We start from the raw sequence: 22,206 nt of genomic DNA, 5'->3' as shown, positions 1-22,206 counted from the left end.
GCCTTTCCCCGTCGCTCATTTATTCGCCTCCAGTTGTCAATGTGGGAATATCACTGTGTGCAAATTGGCGAGCCGGGCCTTCAAGGAGCCACGCTGCCTCTCTGCCGCGGCCCGCCCTGCCCCAGTGACGCTGTTACGTCCAATTACACACCCAGTAGTTGTGATTAGCATGTATAACTAGCAGCTCCCAGCATGAGCACCCATGCACATGTGCATATATGCATAGTATGCACAACACCAAACAAACACACTGGTGCAGCCTCACCCACACCTGCTTCATTACCCACAATCCCCCTCACTGATGCAGTGCATCGTCTCCTCTGGGGTTTCCTCCGCTTTATGCTACCGAGGGGCCTTGACTCTGCTCCACAATGAGCTGAAAGGGGTGAGAACCTACTAAGTGACAAGACAGGCAGTAAACTACATGTTTATATTTTATATCACATCTAAGACGCACCGTCTCTTCTTGAAGGCATTGCGGGTGAGCACAGATATCGTATTCATCAACAGCACGGATGTGTGACACATGCCACTAAGGAGCACATTCTCCAAGGTAAAAGAATCTGCTGGGAACAGGAAGATCGCTTTTTCCTCTCTAGTCAACGGAGTGAATTCTCCTCTTGCCAGCGCCAAAGCCTTTGGGTATTGCACAGTGTAAATAGCCAACAGCAGTGCAGTTATGTGAAACAGAATAGGAAAGCGCGCCGGTTTTGCCTGGTTAAAAATGAAATGTCAGATCTGCAGCGTTTACTGTCGTACAGTTGTTGTTATTTCAGTGGGTGGATATTTGCGGCGTGTCTCTCGACATGGGCCCAACCAAAGAAATCGGCATTACTCAGACTCCACGGCCACATGTGAGCTGCACATTATGACGAGCGGTGCTGGCCCCTGACCACCCCTGCTCTTAAACTGCAGCGAAAACAAAAGGAGACAGCGAGTTCAAAGCCGCGTCTGTTTTGCGTGTAGTCATGGTGGCCCGCCGTTGGATGCTTTCATCATATCTCCCAGTGATGCCACGGTGCCCAGAGGGGGGGATGTCACGGCAAGGTCAATGTCAAGTATGAAAGAGGGAGAGGCGGCTGCCAAGGACTTGTGGGGAGAGACAAATTTAACCAGTAAAGTCCTGAGATGGGAGGGATGTGGCACATTTGCCTACACGCCTGCACATCAGGCCTGTGCACTGCGAGCCAACTGTACAGGCCACGCGGTCTGGGGACGCAGATCGTCAACCACATGCTTCTGTTTACGTCTCTGTCACTCTTTGTCTCTCTCTCTCTCTCTCTCTCTCTCTCTCTCTCTCTCCGTCTATCTGGAACGCAGTCAAATGGACAAAGTGCTCCGTGAACAAAGGGAGCACCGGTATCCTCAGAACGGCGCTCACTGCTCGGAGCAGCTGTGGAAATGTCAAACAGGGCTGAGATGAGAGAAGTGTTGCGAGTGGGATGAAACTGCTGACACCTCATTTCCTTTCATTCCCAGTTCTGAAGCTACTTTTGTCACAGAATGTTTTATACATGTGCAGACCCTATCTCTCGTCACTTGTGCTTTCCGCCCCGACATCAACCGGGGAAACACAACACATGCTATCACGCAAACTGCCTCTTGTGAGCCATTTGTTCTGCCGCGGTAGCGTGCTCTTTGTTTGAACCTCTGTTTCTCCCCAAATCTACTTTTTAGAGGGATTACAGAGGGAGACACTGTTATTCCGGCGGGTTGAAGGTTTTTTTTTCTTCTTTTTCTGCGTGAGTGTGTTGTGATTGCTGTCTCCACTATCACTATTCTTTTCTTCCTTGAAACCTAAATCTCATGTTTTAAAGATGCCTTTAATGGGAATCAAAGTCTAAATATTTCAATGCAGCTATTTTATTATTCAGCAGACTCGCAGGCATTTCCAGCCATCCGACTGCGAGAGATCCGTGTGCCTCGTGTCTTAGCGGTGCAGGTACATGGCTTCAGCTGGCAATATTACAAGGATTAGCATGGCATATGAAATATTTAGTGGATTTCTTCTTCCCTCCCTCTAAAACCTAATAAATCAAATGACTGCCAAATGTCATTAAAGTGACGGTCTTTGACTCGGTAAGGGAGAGTTCCCTTTTCATATTTAAATTTGGGGTGGAAGAAATGAAAGAGCGGAAAGGTTACTTGGTGTAACTGACAAACCCCCGGTGCCCCGACGCTGGTGGGTGAAGACTTGGGGACGGGCAGATGGAAGGAAGGAGGAAGGAGTAGTGGGGCTCTGTGAAAGAGACGGCATTGTCTGACGGGGCCAGTCAGGCATCCGCGTGGCACTGGTCTCCTGTTGGCAGGGCGTCTGTCCGGCGGTTTTGATTAGTCAAAGATGTTTTCTTCCCACTTCTTCTTTTCTTATTTAGGGGCGAGGCGTCACCTCACAGTGGCTCTCAGGCAGGGGCGAGCGGGACAACCAGCTGTCCCTGTCACAGACTGTCACCGGCATTGTCCCCCCCCCCCCCCTCACTGGCTGAACAGATGACGGACAGTTGAATGGCAACCATTCCCCCCTCTGCCACACACCCGGCATACAGGGGGAATCATCGATATTCCTCCCCTCGCCCACCTCCAGCCTCCCGCTCGGTGTTTTGAGTCATTCATATGTAAACGCGCAGATAAAACATATGGTGCTAATTTGCAACAAATCAACAGCGACCCGGGCCGACTTCTCTACTGCCGATATTCATAGAGCGAGAGTCGCTAGACGCCCAGCACCTGTTTGTGCTTGAAGCCTTGCCTTATTCATTACCAAAGTGTGTCGGTAAAGAGTGTCAACAAAGGCACAGCAGGCCTATAATTTGCATTCCTCCTACAAGGTGACATAATGATGTAAATTATCAAAGAAAGCTGATTTTGTGTAAGGCGCTGCGGTTGTTGCAATGCCACTGGCGTGGGTCTCACGAGACCATCCGGAAAGGAAATTATAAAAGATACACGAGGCACTGTTTGTTACCTTAACTCCAAAGGGAAATCAGCTTTCAAAAATCGTCTGAATGTGACCTCATTGAATGGCAGCTGTCCTCGTGTCGGCACCTCATCAGAAATGACAAGGCCGATCTAAGTGCGATGACAACGAGGCAAACAAACTTTGATTTCGCGTCCCTCACATCATCAGGAGCCACTCCGAAGGTCACCGCACGACGACTCGGATTGAGGCGCATCATGGAAATCGTAGCTTGATTAAAGGGAAACCGCGTTGACAAAGTTAATATCCATTATACATCAAATTGATAATGTTAATTTTGAATAAGTCAAAGGTGTGAAATATTCATGTGGAGCTGTCCAAAGTTTTTTTTTTTTTTCATTCCCTTTCTCTCCTCCTTCTTCTCCTCTTCATGTTGACTTGACTTTCTTCTCCATTAATTATCATGCCCAGGAGGTTTATTCAGGGAGAGGAGCAGCCATCAGGCTGAATCATCTTGACAAGGCGGCATGGCCCAATTACACCAGTGCTCCGCCGGGCTTTGATGTGGCGGAAAAGCAGAGAGATAGGGGCAAATTGCGCAGCCATATTATGGTAATGATCCGATTTAATCCTGCCACTAAACTTTATGTAGCTTGTTTAAAGAAGATGCTAACGCTAATTACAGAGGTGCACAGAGGTGTTGGGTGGGATCGGGTAGAGAGGGCTGAGCTGGAGGGGCCTGTGGCGGCAGGCCCGCCGCCGCCGCCGCCGTAGCTGGTGGGACTTTTTTTCGAGTCGACAGAGTGCAGCTCATGAATGTTGTAAATGAAAATGAGACAAAGTGGACTTATTTCCGTTTAATTATACATCCTGCACGGGTTGAAAAGGTCAGGGGTCGGGGAGGGCATCTGCCCCAGCTCAAAACCTGTTGGGCTACCGTTGTTAATTAACACATCTGAGGACGGGAGGTAACGCAGGTCCGGAGGAGCGGGAGAGCGACCGAGACAGGAGGAAAGGGGAGACGCGGGGAGGGGGCTGCAGAGGGGGTGTTACAAGGAACGCACGATAATATCAGCCTGTAATTAACTTGTCACTTCAATTACAGCCCCGAAGATTGGAATTGTCTTGGGTTGTGGTGCCGGGCCCTGTCTGCGTGGTTAATTAGTCTGACGAATAGCCACCGTGCTCCTCTCCGCTCGCCACGCCGTCACGCCTGCAGCTATTTGGTTTATTGTTCCTGATGATTGACTAGCACGGAGCCAAGAGAACCATCCGACTCCGGAGAAGGAGCGCGACTGATCAGCTGTCAGAGGTAGAGCAACTCCATACACCCCTCCATTATATTTTTAACGACTGTTATGACTTTAACCTCTTTGCTTGCTTTTCTTTGTCAAATTTTAATGCCTGTGTAAAATGCATCGCGGCAGCGGGCGTCCTCGAAACGAGCTCGGGTTGATTTTATCTTCAAACGGTCTAAGGAGACAGTCTGACTGGTCGGCATTCGAAGAGTTAAGGGATCAATCATCAGCGCTTTGAGTTCAATGAGGTAAAGCGGGCGGGCTAACCTCGGCGTGAACCCACCTGTGGACCATGTCCAACTGCTGGACCATCACTGTATGAAGAGGAAAAGACCAACAAAAGACAACAGAAAAAGAAATGAATCACGAAAACCGAGAGCGTAATTCATATTGGAGCGTCCTCCCTGTGTTTGTCTTGTTTATCAGACCACAAGCCATTAGTGCCGGTGAAGATATGAAAGGGAATATAAATATCAAGTATCTGACAAATTGCTGACTAGAGAGCCGTCACAAAGCGTCTTTGTAGGAACAGGTTTATCTTTGATACCGTCTCTTATATTCATAAGGAGAACTGTGTATGTGTCAATAGGAAGAAAAAAGTAAACATAATTATCCGTTTGCATTACGCTCAGACAGAGATCAAAGTTATTTAGCAGGTTTTTTAAACTTTTTAAATGCAAGTGAAGTGCTATAAATATACATTAGAGAGACGGAGAGAGGGAAGGAGAGCTGCAGTATCCGGTGCGGTTTGTCCTCTGCGTTACCTTTCTCCGTGAAGACGAGGGCATCTCCTGGGACGCTGAAGGCCCCTTTGTAAGGATTCATCACTTACACAGGCAGTTGTGTGTACTATCACAGCTCGCGGTGTAGCTCTTTGAAATCTCACTGTTTTACAGAACTTGCACTTGCACGAAAGAGGACTTGTGAAGATGTGCTGAGCATTTTGACACAGGTCTGATCCGCAGTGGGCCGGACTGGAGCCGCGCCTCGTTGTTTTTTTTCCTCCGAGAGTCTCCGAGGAAACCTAGACAGCCCTTGTTCTCAGATGCTTCATTTCAACAGACAAATGGGCAAAGATAATATCGCCAGCTTTCCCCGTAATCTTCCATTTTAATCACTTAATGTATTACGGGAAATGATCACTGTCTTTTGTGCTTATATATCATGAAGAGTGTGAATCTTTGAAAGGATGGAGGCGCTGTTGGCTTTCTCGTTGTGTTGTTGTTGCAGACATGGCGGGAAAAAAGATTGTAAACTCCAAACACATCCAGATCATGGTTTGAGCCTGGAGCGTGAATGCGATCTGCACAAACTACTGAGCCACTTTACCCCCCAATGTCGTTACACTTATTTTTTATGTTTTCTGCTTATTTCAACCCTGGATGCAAGAGGAATCAATCACTGTGGTGATGAGGAGAGAATTTTGACATTGAATAATCAACAACACTATCATTAACCATGCTTTTCAGTAGATGCCTCCTCATCCTGTCTCCATGTGATACAAGTTAATAGATGCAAGCGCTGTCGAGGACTGCGCCCTGACACTGATAAAACACTGTGAGCTGTGAAAAATTGTCCGAGTAGCAGATGAAGAGTCCAAACTTGTAATTCTCATGCTGTCCATAACTGTAGCTTGTCATTAGAAGTCACTCCATTCTACCATTTTAAGAAATATAGCGATAAATTCGGTCAAATAATAATATCTTATTTATATGACGGGAGACACGTGGTGGTAGTCATTTCAGTTTCAACTCCACCGGTCTGGTCCCGAAAGGTGACGTTTTGTATCTTGTGAGCACTAGGAAAATAAATGTTGCCTTTTGGGACTCCAGGGACTCTATATAACCCTGTATGCTGTTGCCCCTTTCCATATGCACCCATAGACTGTATATAGAAATGGACATAGTCACCGGGTATGGTAAATGAAGACAAAGGGCGGAATATGCCTGAAGCCTGTATTCTCTGGAATGACCAGCAGAGGGCGACTCCGCCGGTTGCAAAAAGAAGTCCGTTTCTGTTGACCCCTGTGAGAGAATGACTTTAATTCTCAATTGATTTATGAGGTCGCCAAACATTTTCCTGAGGAGTTCATGATCTCAATCTCTAGTTTTGTCTAAGCCATTTGTAGCATGTAGCCCCACGCAAGTAAACAGTTACCAACATGAGCACTAAACAAAAAAAGAAGAAGTTACGGCGGTGTGAATGAAATCAGTTTTGTAGATATGTGGTCATGAATCAAAGTATTGGAGAAACTAAAGTTGTATTATTGCCATGGCAATGTGTCCTGCAGGGGAAGCTGCATGACTGTACCAATTTAATCAGTAGTCCATCTGGTAGTTGTTGAAATATTTAGAGAAAAAATACGAATAAGTGAGGGGATTACAAAAGTAGCAGCAGTACCTTTCTGACCTCAACCCCTTTACCCCATCTACAGGTGTACGGTCCTCAGGTACGGTATGTGCTCGCCGTCCCCCATAACGGCCTGAGAACCTATGGAGACGGGGCGTTCAGTGTGCTCTCCCCGACAGAGATCCACAAAGCCCCATCTCTGAACCCCCTAAAACCCACTCCCTGACCACATTTTTTTGTTTGTCTTTCAACTACTATTTTCTATTCTTGGTTTTTATTTATCTATTTGTTTGTTGTTTATTCATTTATTCATTCATTTTTAAATCTTTAATCACCATAAAGTGACATGAAGATCCTTGGCTGCCCTGTATTGTTACTATTACAAACTATATATTTCAGACCACCAACATCGACACGGTCTTAATACATTTCAAATAATCCTTAACAATCCTATTGAAGGATCACACTGTAAATGTATGTACTTTTTATAGTCATAACATCTTTGTAATACAGAAATTGAGTCAGGTGTCGTGACCCAAATGTACTGTATCTGTGCTGAGGTCATGGTGACGTGAGGGACAACATGAATCCTTATATCCAATTTGAACAGGAGACACGTGGTTGTATGCTTCATCGGTCTGAACTCACAGCAGCGATTTAAATACTTTAAATGCTCATTTTGGAATGTTTGGTGTTTAAAAAAAGGAGCTACACCCTCGTGCAAAAACATCATGTTCCTGTGAGCGTCTGCCATCAGGGTATGTCATCCACTTTGAGGTTATGCTATCCCGGTCACCGAAGAAGTCTTGGCCATGAGTGGCCTCGGGGTGGAGGTTGCACAAATGCATGATGGGGCTTCCGCCCTGCCTCGTTCTCCCACATGTGTCTGTCAGCCTGTGGCCTTCAGAAGTCCGGGCCAGATGGGCCCCTCGGGGGCTCGTTCTGTCAGACATTGTCGTTACTGGACAACGTACAAATGTTGCGGTTTAACAAGATCGAAAAACAAAAGAGAACTTGTGTTTCTTTTTCTCATTTCGGAGTGGCAGCGCGGTCGTGCACATATTTACCGAGAGTGAAATGATCCATGAAAAATGGCTGACCTGTCAATCAAATCTGGGCAGCGGCAAGTAAATGAAAAAAAGAACAGGCTTTTTTGATCAGTTTCAAACCCAAGAAGGAATTTTTTTTTTAGGAGTCTTCCACTCTCTATTTCTGGATTTACGTTTTTTTTCTTCTTTTTTTACACAAATTTTTTAAGTTGGATAGATAGCACGAGCCATCCGTTGGAAAAAGTCATAATTGTTTAGTTGATCTGGTTCTGATGTATTGGCAGTCGTCCATAGGAAATCCATCACACCAGCAGTGACAGCAGCGATGGGGAGTGCACACCTCATGAATAAGCCGACAAAAAAAAAACCCCTGTGCAGCAGGAAGGCTCTGCTATCAAGCTCCTCCGTGAGGGTTCGCTGATGGACTGGACTGCCCAGCTCACCCGCTGTCCAACAGCACAAACCCCTTTGAGCGGCAAAAACCGTCACTGCGACAAGCAGCGGCGCGGGGCCTCGCCGAAGCTCGCGAGCTCTTCTTTTCCATTTTGCAACTTGCTTACAAGTCATTACGGGGCCCCCTGCTCCTTTGTAGTCGTCAGTCAGCGTAATTGTCACTGACAACACAGTTTGGCCCACGACACCTGGGACATGCCAACAAAACGTGACGAAGACAAGGCTTTGGAAGAATTCTCAATCTGCTGGGGGAGTTGGGTTAAAAGGCAAAAAATTAGTCTGACAATTACTTTGAGACGGTGCTGTTGAGTCCGTGTAACGAAAACAACCCAAAAAAAAAGGCATTGAACTGATTATGGCGTTACCCTTTTTTTCTCCTCCCTGGGAGGATCAAACATGGAAGTTCAGCCAGCTTCTTTTAGTGCTGCCATAAAAGTGTCCCTTCCATCGCAGATATGATGTGAGAGCTGGAGGCGCTCAAGTCCTCGTGTTGTTTGACGATTACGTGCGTTTACCAAATGTGCACATGGAGCTGCGCAATCTTTTTTGAACTGGCCAATGGCATTTGATGCCTCCTTTGAAGTCAGTAACTTGGTAATGCATGAGGAAAGTGTAAACCTGCAGTAGGAGAGGACAAATATCATTTTTCCGGTGTTGTCCACAGTCCAGTGTTGTGGACAACGACATCCACCAGGGAATTGTGCTCATATGAAAAAAAGTTCTCCTTAAAGGGAACGAAAAATACAATCAGAAAGTTGTCGCGGTTCGCAAATTGCGCAGGGCCACTTTATAAGATGACGCCACAAATGCCAAATATGTCTGTTATTGCAAGTGACATTGTCATTATGCACTGACACAGCATCCCTGCTCCAGTGGGGCATGAAAATGTCCTACTAAACCGGCAACATAAACACACTGATAAATTACATTTATATGCCATCAAGCCGCGACATTTGCTGACAGCGAAAAAATGTTTCTCCCGATCTGCCGAGGCGATGGTTCTCATTATCCAGCTGAGGAGTGAGCGGCGCTGGGTTGCTAATGAAAAGTACACAGGCGGTGACCTTTGTAAAGTCTCCCTGCAAATGACAGAGTTAACAAACTCCAGTCGGGGGCGCCGTGAAAAAGCTGGAACACAATGAGAGTGGGCTCGCAGCTCAGGATGTGATGGAAGAAGGTTTTGTTTTTTCTCTATCCGTCTGAATCCTCGCGTTGTCGCGTGGGATGGACGCTGACGGGGTCTCGGGGGTCACAGTGGTCACCAACTCCTGACTCTGCTCCAGGAATCACAGTTGCAGAATGAAAGAGGGAAAAAAAAAAAAACCCTGAGCCCTGCCCAGGCACCGAGGGAGTTGGAACGAGTAGAAAGACGGCGATTTAATTCCACAAAGAGTGTGGAGGAATTTCTATAATGGCTAATGTCTTAATTAGCCTATAAGAAATAATAGGGCCCAGGGCTGAAACGCAGCCCGCCAAATCATGACAAAATGGCAGCAGTGGTTCACATGGATTCCTAAAAAAAAACATGCATCTCATCAAGCATCAGGGTAATTTCCTATTTTTCCTATTTTTGCAGACGCGGTTTATGGAGCAAAATCAAATGCAAAAGTTTATTAAAAAAAATAGGTGTGTCCAGCAGCCGGCTCGTAAAAAGATTATATTTTGTTTCCTTTTATGTATGCAGATATGCAACCTAGTATTCTTGTGGTATTATTGTACAACTGTAAAGGCACATTGAAAAACAATTAGGGGATTTACTGCCACGCATCAAATTAAACCGCCTGTGACCTCTGGGTTCACTCAGTCATTTTCATAAATCCTGGCTCGGACTGATTCATTGAGAGACCTTAAGACGGGTTACCAGGCGAACTGTGAATTTGCTGAGTTGATGATGGCACCGTGTTTTTTATTTTTTTATTTTTATGCCACAGCCTATTAGGCTCCTTCGGAGCTTAGCTGATCGCTGCTGATGAGGGGGTCAACACAATGACAGTTGCTATATGAGATGCAATCAGGCCCCGGGACCATTAATGCCGGGGTAATCATCCTTTATGGTGGTATCGGTTTATAAAAGATGTACACAGCGATACTAGCAGACTGTGCAAAAAAGGATTATTGTGAATGCAGTCAACCGGGACGAGCCCTGGCTTCGAGCTCGCCGCAGCAGGACAGTGTCAGGCGGGTCGTCAGTCGACTGCTGTGTACAACACTTACTTTCACACAATCGTCCGCGCGGTCCAGTTGTATCAATTCGGTCCATCTGGAGCAAACAAAGAGTTTGTCAACCTGATTCTTTTCAGACCCAAAGCTGACTGGGTCTGGACACCGACGTCACTTCACAAGTTTGTTTTTTTTTTTTGGGGGGGGGGGGGGGGGGGGGGACGTTTCAGCACTTTGTGGCGTGGTTCCTTTGCTCCGCGGCAGGTGCCCTTTCTCACGCTCTCACCCGAGACCATATGGGGCCCGTCCGGCCTCAGCCTCGGCCTCGGCCTCAGCCTGCGCCGGGCTCGCCGTCTGCCAAGGCCCTGTCACACCTGAGTACAGACGATCAAAGGCTCCCGCAGTGCCTACAACCACACAGCTGCCGCACGTGCCAAACTTCCCTCTCGGCCCCACTTCCTTCGCTCTCAGCACATGTGTTTCCAAGGTCGACCACTAATCCTCCATTTATTTGCATTACTGGGTCTCGACAACGCAGCGGAGTGACAGCTCTGGGAACGCTCGGCCACGTTGTGGCGTCTTCGGCGACGTCGTGCCCTCTCTGCGTTGTTCCGCGGTTGAAGTCCCCTTGTTTGTTTGTTAGACTGTCTAGAGGCCACATTTTGAGAGCCGGAGCACGAGGACGATCGCCTCTTGCAATCTCACCCAGCCAAACCGAAACCAGCGAGGCATAATTGTCGTTTGGGTTTCCACTTGTAAAACAATGGCTTTGGCCGGCGATCGGAGGCCGATTTCCACAGCAGCCAGCCGAAGAGGAGGAGCGTTTTTCTGCTCAGCGACGAATTAAGGATCTGAAGTGTCATTAGACAGAATCCATGGGGACTTGCTGACGGGTGCAAAGTGCCGACTCGGACCAGAGCGAGAGAACCCTGTGGATGAATGTCCCCGATGAAGCCACGTATCTGAGGGTGAAACAAACAAACACATTAAAGATATCACCATATGATTAAACAGGAGAGGGAATGTTATCGATTATCACTCTTTTTTCTTCCTCAAATTGTGTTTACCACTTAGCGCGACCAGACATTGGCGCGAGGAGGGACAACTTGAGATTAACTTCATGTCTCCTGCAGCTCAGTCCTCATCGAGCAAGCTGTGTTGAAGCAAACGGTATTGACTGCTGCAGATGCACTCAATCTAAGTTAACTTTTCTTTTCTTTTCTTTTTTGTAGCCAGAATTGATTTGGAAAATATCACCGGGGGTCCCTTTAATGCTCTAAGCCCCATTAATTTCCTCTGGGAAATCCATCTTTGTCCTTTTACATCAAGTGAAGTGGGGATTTTATTTGTACTCTGCCATCGCCTTAATGAAACAAATCCCAAAGAATATGATGTTTGTGGTAATATTGAATTAAGAATGTTGGGTTTATGTTTTAAGTCTGTTCTCTGCCAGGATATACCTGTACTTGAAGGCAACTTTTCTTTCTTTTCTAACATGTATTTCTATCACACCTATAGTTTGTAGTAATTCTCACTAAACTTTCTTAATTAAATTTTTCACTAGAAACATTTGACTTTCAAACCATCTACAGACTCACATATCATGAATGTTATGCACAGTCTTTGCATGGATTAAGGGCAGATGATCACCAGCTTTATGAACAACAACAACAACAACTTATTGGTTTATAGGAAGAAATGTTGCTCAGATGTTTGGAATAAATAAAGTGTTTTCTAAAATCCAAACATATTCGTTGCTAATCTAGCCAACGACAGTGGTGTTTACTTGTATCTGTCTAACAGAGAAATACTGTAATTGCTCTGATAATTTACTTATCATCCCGTGTGAAATGTGGAAACCATGCCAGAGCTCACTCTGTACCCAATATTATTTTGCATCGGATGCAGCTGTACGCTTTGAGTAAACTGTAATTCAGATGGGGGGGGGGGGGGGGGGGGGATGCTTGCTCGCATAACTGATATTCACTGTACCATTACTGAGATGCAAGCAAGGCCACGCTTTTATTTTATGATGCAGATGTTTATCAGAAATGAGTCACCCCCCCCCCCCCCCCCCCCCCCCCCCCCCCTGCTCCTTGGCACCAAAGAGCAGCATTGTGATGTACCGGCATTATTGTCTGACTGCCAGATGCAGCGGTCTCAATGTAATGTTTTCATGACAACTGTTAAATCCCAGGCAAAGCCACAGAGTTAGCACATCCCCAGGGTCAGATGTGGACCGCTGCTGCGGAGCTTTTTCCACACAGGAGAAGTCACATTCAAGATGTTGCCGGCTCATCCTGAAATGAGATATCGAGTATTTGAATGAAGCGATGCCTGTAGCCTTGATCTGCTTGCCCACGGCTCTGACGGAACGGATGGACCGATTAAAGACAGATTTCAATGAAATATATAAAGACACTACAGTATAATAGCGGGTAACTTTATTTGGATTTTTTTTTTAAAAAAAGGAAGTTACAAGTTTTGGTGTTGTGTTGTTTGTTTTTGACAGTGTATGGAGTGATTGGTGTACATAGAGTTCCCTTCTTTTTTTTTATGTAACATTCTCCTTGTGTGAGTTTCACATATAATAGATCCCAGGCAAAGATCATGTACGTCTCCCTGATTTACAACTTATCACTTCAAGACTTCAAAGGTTGTTTTTCTTTTTCTTTTTTCCAACAGTTTTTTAAAAATAACTGAAAAGCAGCACGGTCACTTTCCCAGGCCATTACTGGCAGACTGTACCAGCCCTGCTGACTCAAATGATGCACTATAAATCTGCTGGGTGTAAAGGAATCCACATATCAATTCAAATACCACAAACCTGGCTGACAGACAGGTTTAAAAAAGTTTGACACTGCGTATAAAAAGTGGAGATGAAGGAAAACCGACAAAGAAAAATGGTTAAAAGTGTTTTTAAAAAAAAGGCCACACAGTCCAGTATTTAAATAGTGTATTTTAAATCCATTTAAAGTGTCATGGACCTCAATGCATAAATATTTGGAGCAAGCTTTTACAAGAGACAATAATATTTTATAGAAACAATGTTCGCATACATTGCAAAATTCAAACCACAAACATTCTTTTTTTCCTGAAGCGCTGGAGGCACGTCGCCATGGAAAGAACTGGAAGCTCAAACACTTATTCCATTGTTTGGCGATTGAAAATGTGGAGAGTGAAGAGTGACTGTTGCAAGGTATGAAGAATTGCAAAACAAACAGTGACCTTGCCGTTGGGTAAATATTAGCAAAGATGAATATTAAGTGTCGGTTATGTCCCAAAAAAAACTAAACATGCCGCCTGCTGCATTCCCAGAAGATGCGGGTTGTCAGCTAAACCGTGAAGGGGCGGGATGGGATGTACCAATAGGAACCAGAGGGGTTTCGGGGGGTCATGTGGGGAGCAGTGACAACATGCCACTCACCAAATCATCCCACAGTCGCTCTAATGTAAAAATTAACCGTCCTCTTCGTGCCGACCACAGTGGATTTGCGAGTGGCTGAGCTACACGGTTGTGCAATGCCTCGTTCGTAATTCAATAAGGATCAGTTTCACTATCGAGAGTGCTGGCGTCGGGGAAGGGAAATCTTTAAGAGCAACACAACACAGAATGATGTGCAAATGGCGGAGCCCGGCGAAAGGTTTCGATTTTGGTTGTCATGCGCCTCCGTGTTAGACCGGGGTTGAGAGCACTTGGTCCGTCGCCTAATGTGTTCATGTTGGCACTCGCCTTCTCACCAGAATGGGTGCCAGATGTGTCTCTCTACTTTTTTCTTTTTTTGGGGAGGGGGGGGGCTGGGAACCTGAAGCACGGTGACTCGGCGGGCCCTCGCGCGGCTACAGAAACCACCAACAATGTACACGCAAACTGGCACCATTTAATGAGTCACACGATTGCTTCAAAGTGAAATTACGTCCATTTAAACCTGTCTCACACATCACCCCTGTGAAGAGTCACAGAAGGAAAAAAAAAAAAGTGTCTACCTTCAATTTATAGCCAAATGAAAACCGCAAAGACAAAAGTGGGACATGTGCAAGTTATTACGGATACACTCCATTCTCGGAGATGAGAGCCGCATGTGGGGGGCGGGGGGGGGGGGGGGGGGGGGGGGGGGGGGGGGGGGGTGGGGGGAGCATAATCTCTGCCCGGCATATTTGTATGATACCAGACTTTGAAATGGAAAAATCAAAGGAAAGCTTTTTTCGGAACAAAATGTGAACTTTTCTCGCTGTCTCCTCGCGAGCAGGCATGGTATACAATCACCATTTCAGCTGTTGGTGCGGCCCGTCAAAGGATCCGTGCTCGATTACTCTATCACAGGTGATCACAGGGAAATCAGCAGACACGCTCTGTGGATAAAAACAGCCTCGGAAGAAAAGGAAAAGTACAGTCTGAGCCGCTGACAGACTACAAAGGGGGCCGATTGTTATGGCATGGTGAGGCTTAGGCTCACCTACATGTGAATATGGGGCTATAAAGCCTTAATGCAACACTTGGGAGTTATGGAAAGAGTCGGCGGCGCACGGCCCCGTAGTGAGAGGCAGAGGGCCACCATGTCCTCGCCGCTGTGTGGGTGGCTGAAACAGTGGCAACGGCGTCCAGACCGCCATCGGGTTCTACCCGAGAACTCAGAAATACACAGCCGCGGCGCTGTCAATAGCAAACATGCCTGGGTGGGTGTGTGTGTGTGTGTGTGCAGTGGTCGGGCCTCGTGACCAGTGTCGAAGACACTTCCCAGAAGGCAGACGACACGCGAACGTGAATTTCTATTATTACCAACATCGGGAGCTGACGTGCGAGAACACCAGCTGCTGCGCAGGGACCCAATAAAATGATTTATTAAAGACTGAAAATGTGCCGAAAACAAAACAAAGAGGCCAAAATCTAATTGTGCCGCCGTCTCCGACGGAGTGCAACAACCTTGGCACAAACAGCTCCTCTGCGCTCCCAGCAAGGCTCTTTCAAACGGCCAACTCTCTGGCCCCGTTTTTTAAAGAAGGAAAGGAAATGGTATAATAAATGTGCTGCTATGCTTTTGATGCCACTCCTTGCTGAGTTCTCGTGTCGAGCAGCTGGGCAGATCAGCTAACTCCGGGGCTGGGGGCTGACCCTTAATGGCTTCCATCCCTCCGGTCAGCGGTGCGGCTCTCTCCCCTCGCCCCGGAGAAGAAGAGAGAGAAAGAGCCGAAGGAAGTAACACCTGGTTCCCAGGAGGCCTGTTGAGGCCCCTGGATATAGGTTCAGCCTGCGCGGTGCCACCCCCGAGGGCCCGTGCGGCGCTCAGCTGCTGTGTGAGGGATGTTGGCAGAGTGTTGCCAGAACAACAGCTGAGCAGATGATCTGAGGTAAGAGGCACTTAGCAATGACATTTGAACATGTAGGTGAGAGGTGGTTAACAGGGGGATAATGGGTGCAACTCTGTGTGTGTGTGTGTGTGTGTGTGTGTGTGTGTGTGTCTGTGTCTGTGTGTGTGGGTGGGTGTGGGTGCGTGTGTGTTGGGGACTGAAAGAATGTGTTTTGATATTGTGTCAGGACTAGCAGGGTGAAATCAGGTTACCTGTCACTAATAAATCTTTCTGTCCCGAGCATATGTTTTACAGACAGCCCATCTGTCTCTGGCTGTTGCTGTAAAACTATCAGCCACAAGAATAAAGTCCAGCCAACACGTTCTCCGAAACACGCACATACGACATGAAAGTTGAAATATCAGCTCATGAAGTTGGTACCATCACGCACGTACACACACACACACACACTTGACTTGGCGCATCAGCCTCACGGGACACGTTCCTCTCCCACTGCGTTTAAAGTGGAACCACACAGTGTTTTTTTTTCGCGGGGCCCCCGTCTGCACATCTGGAGGCGCTGCTGCTGCCGCAGAAGGCCGCAGTCACCTCCTCCACCGTCCTCCTCGTCCGCGTACCCCATTATAAAACCCGTCGCACTATGTCCGTAATTATTCCGCACATGCTTGCGCAACAAAGCAGTAGCCGAGCCAAACGACAAACAGACCAGAGCTATAAATTAAGACTTATTCCTCACTTTAATGGCTCGCACTCTCGTAATGTTTGCCACTAACTCTGTGCTGCGAGAGAAAAAAAAAGAAGTCGCGACGGTGCACTTTTTCTTTCACTCTTACTAACGCTATGTAGCCGAGCAACAAAACAAATAATGCATGTGTTGGGATTGGGGTTGAAAAAAAGCCAACAAAACAAACAAAAAAAAGCGTTAGATTGCCCCTTGGAAATTCATTTCCGAGGCGATCCAAGTGATCCAAGGGCTTTACAGACACAGTTACCCACGCAGTATGGTTATAATTCAGCCAACTCACTTAACTCTCGCATTTAGAAAACCAGCGAAATAGAAAAAAAACTTTTCTTTGGGTAAGTTGCTCTGTAAATCCATTTCAAGTGTGAAGCACTTTCTCAATTATGTCCAAGTACAGAGCACGTCAAGTAAAACGGCAAACTTTCTGTTCTTTCTGTGACTTTTCATTTTCTGAACTTGAAAGAATCGATGAGTAAAAGACACGTAAGCGGTGACGGTGGCACGCTCAAAGGTTCGGGCGCCTGGCTTCAGTACTTCATCACCTTGCTGCTGGCAGATAACGTAGCATTTTGTAGCAGCTCCTTATTCTTGTTTTTTTTTTGGAGTTCTTCACTTCTTCCTGCAGATCCGATATTTGAACGTTGTCTTGCACATGCACGACATGCGTAAGATCCACCCACAGGTGATCAGTGATGTTCAGGTCAGGGCATCGGGAGGGGGGGGGCTGCTCATCGTGGATTTCGAAGTCTGCTTCGGATCATCGTCCCGCTGTAGAATTCATCCTCTTTTTCAGTTTCCCTTCCTGGACCGACTGCAGGACATTGAATCCAGAATTTGCCGACGTTCAGAGGGATCCGTTCTCCCCATCGTGCCGTGTTTAGTCTCTGCCACTCGGCCGCCACTGAACCGCAAATCACAATGTTCCCACCCACATGCTGAACAGTTGGCAAGGTGCTCATTTCGTCAGATATCAGCCCCGTTTTTCCACAAAACTCGCCGATGGTGATCGTGTCCGTGGAGCTCAATTTGAACCCGTGTCCAAAAAAAGCAGTCTGGCTCATCCCCCGTGCTGCTGTGCGGACTACAGACGCCGCTGTTCGCGCTGCGGTCAAAGACTCGCAGGTACATTTTCCATGTGATCTTGGTCCATGTGGCCCGCGGAGCAGTACACCACCACTCCCGTATCAGCTAAACCAAATTCCTACTTCTCCTTTGCAGTAATAACTTCACTGTTCTGCCCAGCAGATGTGGAGTTTTATCTGAAAGTTTACCCGCTATGGCAGATCCCGGCCTGACTTTCGCAGTAACTGCAATTCCTTGATGACATTTTGGACAGTGGAAAGTTCATGCTGGAGGGGCTTCGATATTTATTCCTGAACATTTAGGCTTCATTTAACTTCATCTTTCAGATCCTCGGCCGGCTGCTTGGCGGAGCCACTGGTTGTTGAGCGGAGATCATTCATCAGCTCCGGAATGATCAGTTCTTGACCTGCCTTACGAGGTGAATTCATGTTATAACAAGATGATGAAGTTCTGAGACTTTACAAGTACAGGGGGTCCAAACTTTTGAGCACGCCACATTTGTTATATTTCCCTCCCAATTTTTTGGAGATGACGTTAAAACAAAACCACTACCACCATGTGAATTCAGCCCCGTCCATCCCAACTACAGATTTTTCAGAAGCTTGAGCCACACATTTGCATTAGACGTAACCAACTTTCCAAATAGAAACACATTTTTTGCTGAATCTGACACCATTTTGGTTGTACGTGACCTCTAACCTGAGACGTGCAGCCTCCAGAGTCGTCCCAGCAGTTTTTCCCCTCGTGAGTCATTTGCTCCTCTTAGCTTGACCAATCAACACATTAAGCGGACCCATATTCCCTACGCCCTGCTGCAGAGCATCAGGTTTGTCCTCTGAAACAAGGCCTAAACCAGCAAGACACCATCGCGGCACAAAGGAGAGAGGAGCCTGGGCCTGGGACATCTCGGCTACAAGCCTTGCCCAGGTCTCTGAGAGAGCGGGGAGGAGAGGAGTTCCTCCCCCAGACCGGGCCTTGTCATTCAGCCGTACCCGGCACTCACTTAATCAAGCAGGCATGTGGCATGGTGTGGCAGCTGCCTGGGTGCATAAGTGCATGTCTTGCGGTTTATGCTGGTTTAAGACAGGACGGATGTGGCACTGGTGGCAGCCCGTCTCAACTTGTTCCTGGCATGTTCGTTTTGACAGTCAGTTAAGACCCCATGGGCAGGCCCTTCCTCGCCCCAGCTGATCCGCAAAAAACATAATACATTTTGGTTTTCCGAGACAGAAATAGAAGCCACATTATCCTTCAAATATGGAAAGCTGTGGCCCGGAGAAACAAAAACAACAAAAGAAAGAAAAAAAAAAGTCATTTAATTTTTTCCCGCTGCCTTCTGGCTGCCTGGCTTCTTTTTTTTTTGAGAAAAGAACGGAGATGCTCACACGCAGGCAGTTCAAGCTAGCGCATGATATGTATGAGCATTAATCAAATGTTGCTGGGCCTTGCCTTTAGTACCCGATTCACAATATAACAAATGTTCCTCCGAGCACCACATCTGTAGAGGATGTCTGCGAAGGACTTTGAAATGTACACCAACACCAGCCTCTCAAAGCGGGCGCTTTGAAACCGCTTCCATCGGAGGTGCGCGCTGAAAGGAAGACCAGCCGGGGGTATTGAAAAGATGTCCATTCCCCCAACTTTCTCTATATGTAAATCCGCGCTCCCCGCGGGGCTCGGCTCCTCGCCGAGGTATCTATATATGGAGCCACTTTATTACGGACAAATCCTCTTTAATGTTCTTGTCGGCGGAAGAACAGCTGGAGCGGAGATAAAAACGAGGAAGCAATCTGCACCAGCTGTTGAAGTATTAATACAAAAATTAACTACTGTGTGTTGGTTAATTGCTTTCTGCTTAATGTGCTTTCAAAAGCCTCGATTCCTCTTTTCTGTTACACAATCGCAACTGCGGCGGGATATCGAGAGGCCTGTGAAATTAAAGATTCCATTTAAAGGAGCCGCCCTGCTCCCAACCCCCCATTCTTCTCACGGCTCAGCGGCCATAATGGACTCATGTGTTGAGTAACCAGAATGGTCACATTAGACACCTGCTCCTGTGGTTCTTGGTGGACACAGATAGGGGAACTCGAACACACAAGTGCCGCTCATCCGTCAAGAGCCCATGCAAACATTTCCATAAGTGAGACTGGGAGTTTAGCGCGCCCGGCTCTGTCCCCGTCCGGCGCTCACACGCCCACGCAAGCGGCCGAGTGACGACGAGTGATTTCAAACAGCACAGCTGGTATATTGGCTTTAACTGCCATGCGTTTTATTTGCATTATTATCTGTTGCCACCTCACTCCTCAGATCTACACAGACGGAGGCCACATGGAAGCAGTTAAGAACCGTGTGTCCCTTAACAGAAAACAAAGAGAAGGTTTTTTTTTCTTCTTCTTCCTTTTTTTTCTCCTCTTAAGGACTCGCAGCTCTCCTCCTCTGGGGCCCATACATGCACGGGTCATGTCTCCAGCACATTTAATTCCACGCTGTAAAAACATTAATCAGAGCCAGATGAAGTGGGAAGAATTCTAAAAAGGCATTATGTTTTTATGGTTAATTTGAGGTTATTTATGCAGGATAAATAAGGGAATAATGAGGCCCAGACAGCAGCGCATATCACTGGTTGCTGTTTGGACATTCATTTGCCACAATTACTCCACTTTGGAGCACTAATCTTTATTAAACCAATTAGATGGACAGACAGACAAACAGATAGATAGACAGATAGATCAGCAAAAGCTTTAATCAGAAATTGTTTCCAGCGTTGTCCATTAGATGGCTTACTTGTGCTACTAACTAAGGCGTATTGGTGAGGTTGGGGGCCCATGGTTCATGATCAGGCCACAGTCGACATCTTCCAGGAAAACAATGCTGGATAGGAGTGCTGTGTGACATATGAGAGGTCAGAGAGAGGGCTGCCACCGCAGAGCAAGAGCCAAAAGACAAGGGAGGGAGCGAGCCAACTTGACACACATTATTGCTCTCTCTCTCTTTCTGTTACACACACACACACACACACACTATCATTCCTAGTCACTATACAGCAAATCCGCACAACGTTTCTGATGTGTATTCATGCAACAATAAATTGAACAACAATAAATTGAAAACATTGTCAAAAAAATTGCCAAAAAATACAAAAGGAAGCCATTTAATGATTTTAAATTCTTTTAAAAAACGATAAGTGAAAGAATGTGAGCACAATAATTCATATGAATGAAGTGAACAACATATGATATGTATAGATAAAGAGGAATCAAGTCCTTATCATACGGCACAAGTTATATATATATATATATATATATATATATATGATTCCCCTCCTCCCCTCTGCTTTGATATTGCATGCGTTGTGAACATGGAGTCTGTATCTCTGTTCCAGCGGCAGCACCTCAAACTGTCATTAAAGCGCATGTCCTCAGGTGGAAAATGACTTCGGTGGGGGAGCTTCTCCAATGATGACATGGATTTGCTCTAAAATACGTCGCTTTTTCTCGGCGCGTCATGAATAAGTAAACGGTGACGAAAAAACCCCTTTGCATTTTCACTATCATTCCTAATGCCTTTGCTTTTAAGATGCATATTGAGGCATGCATAAAACATCCACTTTCGCTCTTCTCTGCCGCCGCGATGAAGGATGGGAAAACTTGTGCACACACAAAAACCTCTTCACGTCAAAAAAAAGAAAACAGACGAACAAACAACAAAGCCGGAACGTGTCCTAGGCGCAGCGCCGAGGCCTAAAATGACACGTCTCTGCCTTTCCGTTGAGCTGAGCGTGTCTGTATGGTTGGTGCTGGCGTCACCAGAGTTTTCTTTTGCTGAATGAACTTCGTGTGATCTTTTAATTCATCCAATTGTCGCCGTTGCCCTGGAAAACAGGGCTGTGATTTTGGCCCCAGCAATTGATAAGTTTTTTCACTTAGCATTGAGAGGATTAAATCAATTATGTTGATTCTGTATTTACTGCTTGCGTGCCCACGGTCGTTTGTAATTAGCTTATTGCTTTTGATCTGGTGTAATGTGATGAAATGCCTGGAAGCAGCTCTGGGAGCCTTACTTGGCCGGAGCGACTCGGGTGGCCGCCACATCTAGGGCCCCCGGTGAAGCCCGTCCGATTGTCCAAGCATGCACGGCGAGAGGAGGGGACTGGCGGGGTGGGGGGGACCAGGGGGACTCGCGTGAGCGGCCGCGGACAGAGAGGCATTGGGATCAGTGTCGGAGAGGATGGAGGGACCACCCGCCGAGATGGCAGCATCCTCCAAACCTCATTACCCTCAGAGGCCTTGCTCACCTGATACCTGCAGGCAGAGAGCCACAGGGGGGCCTTTGCAATGATAGGGCTCCTGGGCCCAAGGGCCCTCTTAGAGTAAGTAGCATTCAACTCTGGCCACCCACATCAATCAAAGACCCCATGACACAGAGATGATCATCTGCTTTGGAGAGACAGAGCTGTTTATTCACGGAGAGCTAATTGTTCTACCTAGCCACTGTTCTGCATCCAAGACCATCCGAGACTACAAAGCACAAAGGATGCAGGATTGGATTTGAAATAGTCCAATATATTTGGACTTGCCTGAAGGATTTGGATGTTGCCTGACAGTTAAAGGACAGGGAATCCTTTTCAAGTTAACTATGTCAACCTTCTGGTGAACAGACGGACGGAGTCTTTGGCGTAACGAATACAAGAATGAGCTGCACCTCAGTTAAATGCAGAGCTTCAAGCGCTGCCCATCTTTCCTCAAAGGGGAAACGGCTCCAACATGACTTCCATTCAAACTAGCTCAACAGAACCCCTCCCAAGGCGCCCCCTTCACCACCCACCCCCTTGTCTTCCTCTCCCAA

This window comes from Scophthalmus maximus, chromosome 4 (assembly GCF_022379125.1).
Source record: "Scophthalmus maximus strain ysfricsl-2021 chromosome 4, ASM2237912v1, whole genome shotgun sequence".
Lineage (NCBI taxonomy): Eukaryota > Metazoa > Chordata > Actinopteri > Pleuronectiformes > Scophthalmidae > Scophthalmus > Scophthalmus maximus.
This window is presented reverse-complemented; position numbering follows the sequence as displayed.